A 12,268-nucleotide genomic window follows, 5' to 3' on the forward strand; every position below is an offset into this window, starting at 1 on the left:
TCACTTGCGCCCAAGTAGTCAAGGAATCGGGAGGAAGAGATTGTAACCACTTCTTGGCCTTCCCCGTGAGAGAGAAGTGAAAAAGATTAAGTCTCACGAACTCTTGATTAACATTATTTTGCTTGACCGTGGCACAAAGCTCAAGAAAGTTCGCTAAATGGTCAAGTGGACACTCATGAGAAAATCCTCCATAAGGCTCTTGCTTGATCATTCTAATCAAATGTGGAGAGAACTCAAAGTTAGCGGTAGTTGCCGGCCTTCGTATCCCACTTTTGAGCTCAAATGCTTCGGGGTGACCATAGTCCCTCAAAGCTCTTGGAGGGGGTGGACCCTCCGCCATGATACTAGAAGTAGAAGAACTAGATTGATCTTCCTCAAATACCTCCCCCGGTTGCTCCTCACTAGTAGCTAGCACCCTTGGTTCCCGAAAAATCCTCCTCAACGCCCGTAGAGTGCCCTCAAGATTGTGGTCGATTGGAAGCAAATGATCACTTCGTAACCTTCTTGACATGCAAACACAAAAGCTAAAGGGAGATATTAGCAACACAAAGGTTTACCACCAAGTAGCAAGCAACCAATCGGTAACCAAAGAAATATAAAAATGGAAAAAGGGAGGGGAGTAGAGTTAACTTAGACTCAAAAATCACAATTCAATGCAATGTAATCCGTTGCTTCCCCGGCAACGGCGCCAAATTTGACACGGTCGTTGCACGTGCCAAATTAAATACTTGGCACGTGCAACGACCGTGTCACTCTTTCACATCCTTGGCAATCACAGCAATGATTGAGACACAATAAGGGTACGCGGAGCTAAGGTCGAAATTTTGGCTTAATTTCGTTCTAAAATTTCTTTTCAAATGAAAATTTCAGGTCCAATCATCCCTCGTGCCAATAGCTGCATCTAGAGAAGATAGAAGAGTTTGATGTCTATCATCCAACCTTCACAATTGGACTATAGAACATAACTTTAGCTTCTTTCTACCAATAACGACTCAAAATGTCTTTAAATCAAAGCTATACATGCTACTGCAGCATTAATTTTTCAATGCAGAACAACGTGAGATAATTAACAAAGAAACAAAAGAACTGACTGTGGACAAACTTAACTACAATTGAAATTATAGGTTAGTGTTTTCTTTACAGAAAATTGTAAGAACTTCAGGAATCCCAAATTTATATATATATTTATATGAAATTGGAGGATTTTGACCTCCTTTTAGCAAATTCGATGAAATAACACAACCCCAAATACAAATCTAGTGCAAATACAACCTAGAAAACAAAAAGTAGCATAAATTCACAGAAAGCCCATTGAATGTCAACGAAATTCCCAAGAATTTCACTAAGGTGGTTAGTGGACAAAAGAAGATATTGAAATTAGGGAATTTACGACTTCGTCGGAACTAATTGAATGAGAGTTGGGATTAATCTGGAACTTTTTTCGTTTCATAAACAACAAAATATGAAGAATTTGCTCAAAAGCACTGACCTTGAGTAATTTGCAGAAGAAAATCAACCGAGTATGGAGTTTGCGTCAATTAGCCGCTTGAATTTACGGAATGTGTCACCTGTAATTTGCAGAATTTGCTCAAAACATTAACCTTGAATATGAAGAATTCGCTCAAAATTAAAAGCATTAACCTTGAATATGAAGATCAATTTGCTCACCCTATTTAGCAAATTCAAGCACGGTGCGAACTGAGATTACGGTTGAGAATTGCTTGCTCACACTCGAGTATTCCAGTACTTAGGTGGTTACTGGTTTCCGCCTAATACGCGGTTAAGAGAGATAATGTTTTCAATAAAAAAATTAAAAATAGAGCGGTTTAGATTGACATGCATGTGATGGGCACGTGGTAATCAATTCTCGACGCTTTTATGTGATGAGAAATACCGCAACACACAAAAGCGTTGAGAAAATGCGCAATTATTAATTATATTTAACGCTTAAGTAAAGTGTTGAGACAATTGTGTTGAGAAAGTACTCTATTTCTAGTAGTTAGCCACGTGTTAAGAACATAAGATTGACGCAAAAATAAGAAATATATAAAATATGATATCTCAAATTCATGACAACGAAACTACTAAGTTTGGATTACATTTCAAAATAAGCTAAGTGTGAGATACAAATTATAAATTTAGATTCGGTATACCTATTCCTACCGAATTCCAAATCTCTCTAGCTATTTGAAGTTGCACGATATTTTATTTATTTTTTGCTCAAGTCATAGTTGTTTGTATATCTTATTTTATTTTATATGGAAAAAAAGAGTTGAATTTGCCGACTTCTCAAGTGTGAAACTTTTTTTAAGGGAAAATGTGAAACATTGTATAAGTGCTCTTATAAAATAATGACTTGAGTTATATAATTATTTTTAGTAATAATAATTATGATTATAATAATTATTGTTGTTCTTATAATAATGATAATAATTATTAATAATAAAAGTTGTGTAAAAGTTGTAATAGAAATAAAATGATAATAATAGTAATACTATAAAGAAGATCTTATAATGTACTCCATCTGTTTATTTTTATCATTCTCACTTTCCTATGTGCGTCTCCCAATGCACCTCTTTGACCTTAAATATCTTTCATTATATATTAGTAAAAATTGTAACGATTGAATATTAATAATGTACTAATTGAGACGAATCAAATAAGACTCCACATGACTATGTTTTTTCTTATAAATTGTGAAACAATTAGAAGATTCTCTTCAGGTATGAATAGTGTCAAGATTCTAAGTGAGAAAGATAAAAAAAAACCAGAGGGAGTATTGCATAATAATGATTTACAAAGTAATAATATAATAGTAATAATATATTTTATAAAAGATAAGATCTTGTAAATCAGATCAGATCAGATCAGTTCAGATCAAATCAGATCAGATCAGTTCAGATCAGATCAGATCAGATCAGATCAGAAAAAATAAGTTCAGATCAGATCAGAAAAAATAAGTTCAGATCAGATCAGATCAGATAAGTTCAGATCAGAAAATTTCAGGTGAACTAAACATAGCCTAAAGTTACATTTAATTTTACATTGATATTGTAAAATGCTTTATATTTTGAAATAACTTTTTGTATCTAAAACGCCTTGTAATTTGTAAAAGAGAGAGTAACAAAACTCAAATATTTTTTTATACTTGCCATGTTAAGATGTACACAAATATCAAGGAGATGAAAGATGAAAGGATCATTTGTACAAATATACTAAGGCTATGTTCAGTTCACCTTATTTTTGCTTATTTTAGATCTAATCAGATCAGATCAGAAAAAATAAGTTCAGATCAGATCAGAAAAAATAAGGTCAGATCAGATCAGATCAGACCAGATCAGATCAAATCAGATCATGCTTATATTTAAAAACTCATTGTTATTATTAAATATCTTTCATTATATATTAGTAAAAATTATAATAATTGAATATTAATAAAGTAGTCATTGAGACGAATCAAACAAGACCCCACATGACTATATTTTTTCTTATATATTGAGAAAAATCTAAAAGATTCTCTCTAATTGTGAATAGTTTCAAGATTTTAAGTGAGAAAGATAAAAAAATACAAAGAGAGTATTATTATTTACTATTACATTTGTTCAAAAGAATTATTATTGTTGTTGTTGTTGTACTCATTAATTATTAATATTGGTAATTATTATTAATTTTGTTGTTACCATTATAAATGTTATTGTTATCATTATATTAGTTATTTTGTTGTTATTAAATAATAGAAAATTAAAAGCCACGTGTTAAGAACATAAGATTGACGCAAAAATAAGAAATATATAAAATATGATATCTCAAATTCATGACAACGAAACTATTAAGTTCGTATTATATTTCAAAATAAGCTAAGTGTGAGATACAAATTATAAATTTAGATTCAGTATACCTCTTCCTACCGAATTCCAAATCTCTATAGCTATTTGAAGTTGCACGATATTTATTTCTTTTTTGCTCAAGTCATAGTCGTTTGCATATCTTATTTTATTTTATATAGAAAAAAAGTGTGGAGTTTGCCGACTTCTCAAGTGTGAAACATTTTTTTTAAGGAAAAGTGTGAAACATTGTGTAAGTGCTCTTATGAATTAATGACTTGAGTTATATAATTATTTTTAGTAATAATAATAATTATTATGATTATAATTATTATTGTTGTTCTTATAATAATGATAATAATAAGAATTATTATTATTAATAATAAAAGTTGTATAAAAATTGTCATAGAAATAAAATGATAATAATAGTAATAATATAAAGAAGATCTTATAATGTATTGCATAATAACGATTTACAAAGTCATAATATAATAGTAATGATATATTTTATAAAAGATAAGATATTGTAAATCAGATCAGATCAGAAAAAATAAGTTCAGATCAGATCAGATCAGATCAGATCAGAAAAAATAAGTTCAGATCAGATCAGATAAGTTCAGATCAGAAAATTTCAGGTGAACTAAACATAGCCTTAACTATGCGTTGATTGGAATATGCAACATCTGTATCTTCATCTTTTGGAAAATATTTTAATTATTGCCCTTTTTAAGTGGGTGATTTATATTTTGCTTTAGTTGTTGACTTTTTTATCTAATAAAATATGATTGTTAACTATAATATTATATATAACGTCTGTTAATTTCAGGTCCTAATTAATAACTTTTTAAAGTTTAGATCCTTAATAATAATATATACTAATATATTAAAAGGCGTGTCTAAACCAGAAACGGTGCCACGTGGCACTCTTCCTAAAGGAGTTTTACTCCATGTAATCCATAACAATAAAAAAATTAAAAATTGCATAATGTAAAATTTGATCCCGAAACCTCAAGAACATACACTAAAAATTTTAACCACTAGCAAATAATAATTAGTGTTATTGTCTTAAATTATAATATTAATAAATGAAAATTTTGCTTACCCGAGGCATTGCCCGAGCCTAATAACTAATTAAGTCTAAAATTCAGGTCGTTGTATTGATCTTAACTCAATTATTTAAGATAATCGCCTTAATTTTCCACTCTTAATAAAATTTTTTAATAATCAATAATCTTTAGATAATCTACTTTCTATCTTTAATATTCTAACCTTCTATTTTTACTTTTTTTACAAATTAGGGACCTATGTTAAAACAAGAGTCCCAAATCTTCAGAACACAACCTTGATAATTACCACCTATGTTCGAACACAGGCTAACATACCATTTTTCAAATAGACTTGTGCACCAAAAAGAATTTATTCTAAGCACTTCATCATTCCCGCCGGACAAATGAAAGTATTGCCACGATTTCCTTCTCTTTGCCATCTCAAGAAAGCACAACTACTGGTGCTTAACAATAGCATAGAATTATTTGAAGAGCACACACGCAAAGAATGAACAGCGAAAGCAAAGTGCGAGCTCTATATATATAAGCAAAGTAGTACTACATCATACATATGATATATGTGTTTTTTTGATGAGCTAGCTAGGAGAGCTAGCCTAAGAGCATTTATCGGTGCACATGCATCTCCGGCGAAAGCCGTGACAATCGCCTCCATTATATCCCTCCGAAATGCAAACCGATCGGCAATTAGCATCCCTGGCACACGGTCCCTTGTACGTCCGGCTCGGTACTTTCTTGCATCTTCCAAATAAAGCTTCTGCTACTCTTGGCCCATCCTCTTTTCCCGCATCACATAACAATTAACATAAAATGACAAATGTAAAACGTCAACTGTATCATTCCAAGGAAAATGATTTTTTGGAGTTAAAGATTTAAAAGAAAGCTTAACAACTAAAACACTAAATAATAATAGCAAACCGCTGAAACCTATTGAACCAAACTCCAAGATAGTACGTGGATCCTCTTATAAGGAACTAGCACCAGGTTTATTGTTGATTTTATTTTCTATGAAAAGTTATATAAATAATCCATCAGCCTCCTTGACCAAAATGTATAGTGTCTATGTAAAGAGGGGGACCCTTTATCCCAATTTTAAATATTGGGCCATCTTTTAGGAACATTTTAAATAGAAAAATGGGATAAACAAAATGTCAAAAAAGATGTATATGATATGGTATTATATAACTATATTCGCACTTGAAACTTGAAAGGCCGGAATCAGTTGTCTTACTTTGAAACAACACTATACCGCAAAATCTCATTTGTGATCCTCTCCCAACACTATTAGTTATTTTAACCCCTAAAATATAACAGCTTATCATTTAAAGATACCTAAAATGTAGTCAAATACTGTCGGGCATCTTATCATTTAATACATTTACAAAAACTAGACCTGTATTTGAAGCTAAGTAAAAGATTGCTCATTGATTATAATTCTTTTTTTTTTAGGGGACTCATTGATTTAAATTTTAGTAATACCGCAAAAAGGTCCAAGAACACAGCTAATAATATACTCCCTCCATTTCCTGAAGATCTTCCCACTTACTATTCCTACAGATACCAAGAAAAATCAAGTTGTGTGGGGGCATAGTGTGAGTAAAGTAGGAGAAAGAAATGGGTTAAGATAAATAAACAAATAAAAAGGGGTTAAAGTAGGAGAAAAAAAGGAATAAAATTGAATTAATAATGTAATGGTGGACCATATGATAGTGACATGAGAGGGTAAATAGGCAAAATAAATAAGGAATAAAGCAAAAGAAGGAAGATCTTTTGGAAACATCCTTAAACGAAAAGAGGGAAGATCTTTAGGAAACGGAGGGAGTAAGAGTACAGGGAGTATAAAAATAACTTAACAGCCAAACCAAAATTAAAGAAAATAAATTTAGTTGAATCTACAATGGCGTACTCCATATTCTATTTCAAGGTGGTAAAGAGGAAAACCTGTAGCGAACGCAAGCAGGAGCATAAGTAGGATAACAGCAAATGGCTTCATTGACTGCCTCATATTTGAGGTAATTCAAGGATTTTGAGTTGAGCTTTAAACAAGATTTGGAATATTGAATTTAAGTTTGATCTCTTCTTAGGTAATCTTTGAGGTTATTTATAACTGTTGAAGATGTTGCGGGTCATGGGTAATTAACATATGTAAGGCAATCCGAATGCATGAAAGTACACGTGCTAGATATCGCTCATGAGTCATGCTTATATTACATTATTATATATGCGTATTTGTTTATGTGAGGCTACCGATATAGATTACGCTATAAGCTAAGATTTTTAATTTTTTCTTTAGTATTTGAATTTTTTGTTTAAGCAGCAAAGAGCAGAAATATAATTTACGTTAAAAGTTTGATGTAATAATGATAACCTTATCTTTTGAAAATATAAAATTCAATTAGATCTTTTACTAGACACGATCCACTAGTCTATACACATCATTGGTGTTGAGAGTAATTATACTCGAAGTTATTGCTTATGCCAATGTGGTAGAATATGAGCCTTCCTGCATGTAACAGTGACGTATCGAGGATTTTACCTACGTGGATTTGGAATTAGTGGGACATTAAATCAAAAAAAAAAAAATCAATTTAAATTGTTTGAAAATAAAATACATCTATTCAAATTCGAAATTACAACCAAAAAATACAAAAATAATTTCTTAAATTACAAGAAAAAAACTAAAAAATCATTCTAAAAATTCAAAGTTATCTTCAATAACCAATAACAACACCCAAAATCCAAATTAAACTTTAATAACAATAACAAATTCACACAACAAAGTTGAAACTTGAGAGTCTCAATTAATCTCATAGCAATGAGGCAATCAATAATTTTAATTCGTTCAAGCATTCCATTAATTTAATTTGTAAATAACCATCTATCCAGGCATATAATTGATTACAAATTACTAAATGAATTGGTTAATGAAAGTTTAAGCAAAGAAATTACAAACTAGTCAATTACGTAAGTAAATTCGAGTCCAAGACAGAAGAGGAGAAATGAGCAATGCTACGTGCGAGAATCGAAACGCGAGTTGCGAGTTGCGAGTTTGTGACTGTGAACTGTCGAACTGTCGGAATGCGAGCAATGCTTACCGGCGTCCGAAACTCGGAGTGCGAGAGGAGAAAGGCGAGTGGTGATGTGTGCGGTGTGCACTCAGGCGAGTTGACGAGTTCTAAAACCTAGGTTTTGTGACTTGTGAGAACTGAGAAGAGAGAGAGAGAATTGGGGAAAGTCAGAAAAGGGGGGAATAAAATCAGATTTCCAAAAAGGAAAAACGAGGGGAGAAGGTTCGAACTCGCGACTCGTGTGGACTATGGTTGGGCACTTAATGTTTCCACGCAGAACCACTGAGCTATCCTTGTTCTAACTTAATTCCTACACGCTCTCTTTGTTTCAAGCCATTTTCATTTTATTTTTTGTCAGAATTTTTCCTTGTTTTTTTCCAAAATTCTGTGGGTTTAGTTGAACCCACTAAACCCACGCTAGATTCTCCCCTGCATGTAACCAACTTGAAGTAGATCTTAATTGCCTTGTATTAGAGGAATATCAGTGTATATAGGAAGCTAAGTATGGTAAATATTCTGTGTAACTAGTTTAATGATAAGTCATATTTATATATAGTTTTTAGGTTCATTTAGGTTGCATTTTAGAGCATTTAGTTTCATATTTAGTTTCATTATTGCATTATATTCTTAAGTTGTATTTTTCTATTTCTATTCGGTATGTTTTCTTGTTTTTGATGAATTTCAGGCATTGAGAACGTATTTGGATTATGATTGACTAAACTTGAGGATTAGGAGCACTTGGAAAGGAGTTACAATGCATAAGGATTGTATGGATATGTCATAGTACGAGTTTGAGCAAAAACGAAGCGGAAAATAATTAGAAGAAATGTGAAAAAGAGTCACGTCTACTCTTCTGATCATAACTTTTTATGTGATTCTTAGAATCGAGTAACTCCACCAGATTTGGAAACTAGACTTGAATATCTTTCCAACGATAGGTGGCACGCCCCCGGGAGACTTCTATTCAAGGAGTTATGCCTTTCGGAAAATTACACTGTTTCTGCTGGAATCTGCCACGTGTACGCGCGGATCACTAATCCGCCTATTAATGATTTATTTAAGACTTTCCTTATCTTGTAAATTATTTTCCAAGTCATATTAGGTTATTGAATATTTATTTAGATAGGTTTTCATTCTTTCTCTCTCCTCCTCTCCTCTACTTATTTTATTTTTTTAGGTTTTAGGTTTTAGTTTTCTCTCCTCTCTTTCTCTCTAGTTTTTAGTGTAAATCCTAGTTATTATTCTTCTTCATTAATTCATGAATTCTATTATTCTTTCATTGATTTTTTAATTATGTTTTCTTTTATAGTTTTAGATTTCATTATTTATTTCATGATAGAGTAGTTTCTTTTATCTATGGTTAAGTTGAAACCTAGTATGATTTAATTCATGATTGTTTCTTTAAATTCTCATATTAATTATTAATCATTCTTGTTTAATTGATTGTGCATATGCCAATACTAGATTAAGGATAACTAGTATTGTTATGATTCCATTGTCTTGATCACAACGGGAGTTGGATTTTGACGGATTTGAGTATTTCAATTAAGGATATGAAGTTCTCCACGGGAGTAGGTAGAATGAATTGTTAGGAAGTTAAAGTGTTGTGTTTAATGTCTTTAATTTGCATGATTCTACGGGAGTAGGCTTGAATGCATATTAGAGAAGCCATAGATACTCGGGAGAGGTTTATGGTACTTTATAGGGTGTACTTTTCCTTGTGAACATTTAATTGATTAGTTTGGGGTAGAAATTATTCATGTATTGTCATGCTAGTGGTGATGCTTAATTCTAGATGTTTTAATTAATTGATTATACCTTGTGTGTTTCTAGTAATTGTCATAGTTTAGCATTAGTCTTAGTTCAACATCCTTTTCATCATCGTTTGTCACTTGTTTAGTTAGATTGAGTCAAGATACCTAGTGTTTGATACTGTTTGTCCCTGTGGATTCGACCCTGACTTGCCCTGCTACATAATTAGGAGGTTAGTTAGGAAATTACTTTTGTTAGGTGCGCGACACGCCTACCAAATTTTGGCGCCGTTGCCGGGGAGACGGTATTGTTTTAGTTAGTTTTTATTGTTGGTGAGACAATATTGTATATATTTTTTTTCCCTTTTTGTGAATATTTTCATTTATTTTAATTTTTTTTTTGTATCATGGAGTCATGCTATTTTGATGAAGGGGATAATTATTTTGCTAGGAAACATAGTAATAATTTTTGGAATTCTCATGTTTATAGTTTTGATGCATCATATCAAAATCCTCCCAATTTTTGCATGAGTTCTCCTGAATTACCTCATATGTTAGTGAACCCCATATACATGTTAGTAATTCTAGAGCAATTTTTTCTTTTCCTCAGTATGAGATTGAAGTGTTTTGGAAGTATTATCATAGACTTGGTGATTTTATTGGTCCTAATCATGGAATTGAACTGTGGGATATCTGTCTAGTGATTTATGAGGGGTTAAATGAAGAAACTAGGATGGTGGTAGAATCTATGTGTAATGGAGGATTTCTATTCCAATCGCCTGATTATTTTTGGGATTTAATTGAGTGGTTGGCTAGGGATACTTATGAGTGGGAGATGTCTTTATCAGCTAGAGTCATTCCTCTACCCCCAACTTACATGTCACCACCCCCTTATTGTTCTAATTGTCAGTCTACTTCTCATGATTTTTCTTCGTGTGATGTGACATTAATAGATGGTTTTGACCCCTCTTCCCAATTTGAATGTCAATCTGCTCAGAATTCTAGCCCCAATCCGTTTATTTATGATGATAATGAGGGGTGGATAATAAATGAGAGCTATTGGGATGATGAAAAGATTGAAAGAATAACTAATGTGATGGATGTTTTGCTAGAGGAAGAAGTCATGGTTGAAATTTCCTCTTTGGAGGAAAGTCAAGTTGAGTGTGAGGTGATTTATGAGTCTTTATCAGTATCACCTATTGTTTTTGAGTCTCCTGTTCCATTCTCTGAGAAACTTGATATTATATCTTCTTCCCCTATATTATATCCTCCATCGTTCCTTCTTTCTCCCCTTTTGAATGACTTTCATGATAATGTAAATAATGTACAGTTAGTTTCTTTTCCTTCTTTTGAGTCATGTAAAAAGACTAACAATTTTTCTTTTACTTCTTCTTGTAAATATAATTATTCCTTTGAATTTTCTTTTAGTAGTTTTAGTAATTTTTTAGTACTAATATTTTTCATTTTTCATTTTCAGTGTTATATAATATGTTCTGAGATGTTTGCAGGAACATATGATAAGCTTCTTCGAGCATTGAACTACTATAAGTGGTCTACTAATCTTAAATGGTCATGCAAGACCTTAAATTTTCGCTTTTCGGGAGGCAACCCGAGTTTTAACTTAGTTTATTTCTTCTTTTCTTTCCTTTTTATTTTTTTTCATCCTTTGTGTGTGACTTTTGGTGTGTTGTTGGTTCTTGTGATTGTAGGTGGAAATTGAAATTGAAAAGAATTTTACAGAAAACAAAAAAAAAAAAGAAATTGAGGAGAAGACGCAGCAGTACGTCGAGAGAGAAAGAGGAGCGACAGCCTGCCTCACAACCTTCCCTTCTCCGACGAACTGTCGTCCTCACCGGAGCACCAACGCCGGCGCACTACCACCGGAGTTATCGCCGGAGTTATTCCGCGCGGATCTCCTTCCTCCTCTTGATCCCACACCGGTCGCGCAGCATCGCACCACCACCGCAGCGAGCATCCCTGTCATCCTCTCTTTCGAACACTCCTCTTTGTCATCCTCTGCTTCACTCCGTTCCAGACCCGCCGGCCTCCTGCTCGCCGCCAAAACGGCGCTAGTCGCGACCCACACCACCACCACCTGTCCGTCTACCTACGCACCACCTGCTCCGACCGCCTACCACCGTCCATACGGCCTGCCTTCTCATGGCACTACCGCACCTTCTTAGGGCCTGTTTGGTTTACTGAACTGGAATGGAATGGTATGGATGTCCATACCAGGATGGTATGGATGTCCATACCAGGATGGTATGGATGTCCATACCAGGATGGTATGGATCCAAAACCCCAGACTAGTTTCAAACTGTTTGGTTCAATCCTGTAATGGATTCAATGTCCATTTCTACTGTTTGGTTCAATTTTGGAATGGATTATGCATCCAAGTAGCCATATCTATATAGTGTCCAAAATCCATAAATTTATATATATAAAAAAAGACAGAAATTAAAAAAACAAACATAAATTTAGAAACCTGTCACTTTGTGTTTTTTTCTATCGAAAAAATCTACAGTAATAAATTTGAGTTACCCCTCAAAAAAAATAAAAAA

At 33.0% G+C, this 12,268-nt stretch overlaps 1 long non-coding RNA gene across 1 annotated transcript; it reads right to left on the reverse strand.

Moving 5' to 3' along the window:
* Positions 1–5,379: 5,379 nt before the first annotated feature.
* LOC104899201 (uncharacterized) lies at positions 5,380–7,869 on the reverse strand. Its single transcript, XR_790920.3, has 2 exons — positions 6,830–7,869; positions 5,380–5,666 (listed from the first exon to the last, which is right to left on the reverse strand). It is a non-coding gene; the product is annotated as an uncharacterized LOC104899201 (long non-coding RNA).
* Between the last annotated feature and the right edge of the window lie 4,399 nt (positions 7,870–12,268).

This window comes from Beta vulgaris, chromosome 7, assembly GCF_026745355.1.
Source record: "Beta vulgaris subsp. vulgaris cultivar EL10 chromosome 7, EL10.2, whole genome shotgun sequence".
Lineage (NCBI taxonomy): Eukaryota > Viridiplantae > Streptophyta > Magnoliopsida > Caryophyllales > Amaranthaceae > Beta > Beta vulgaris.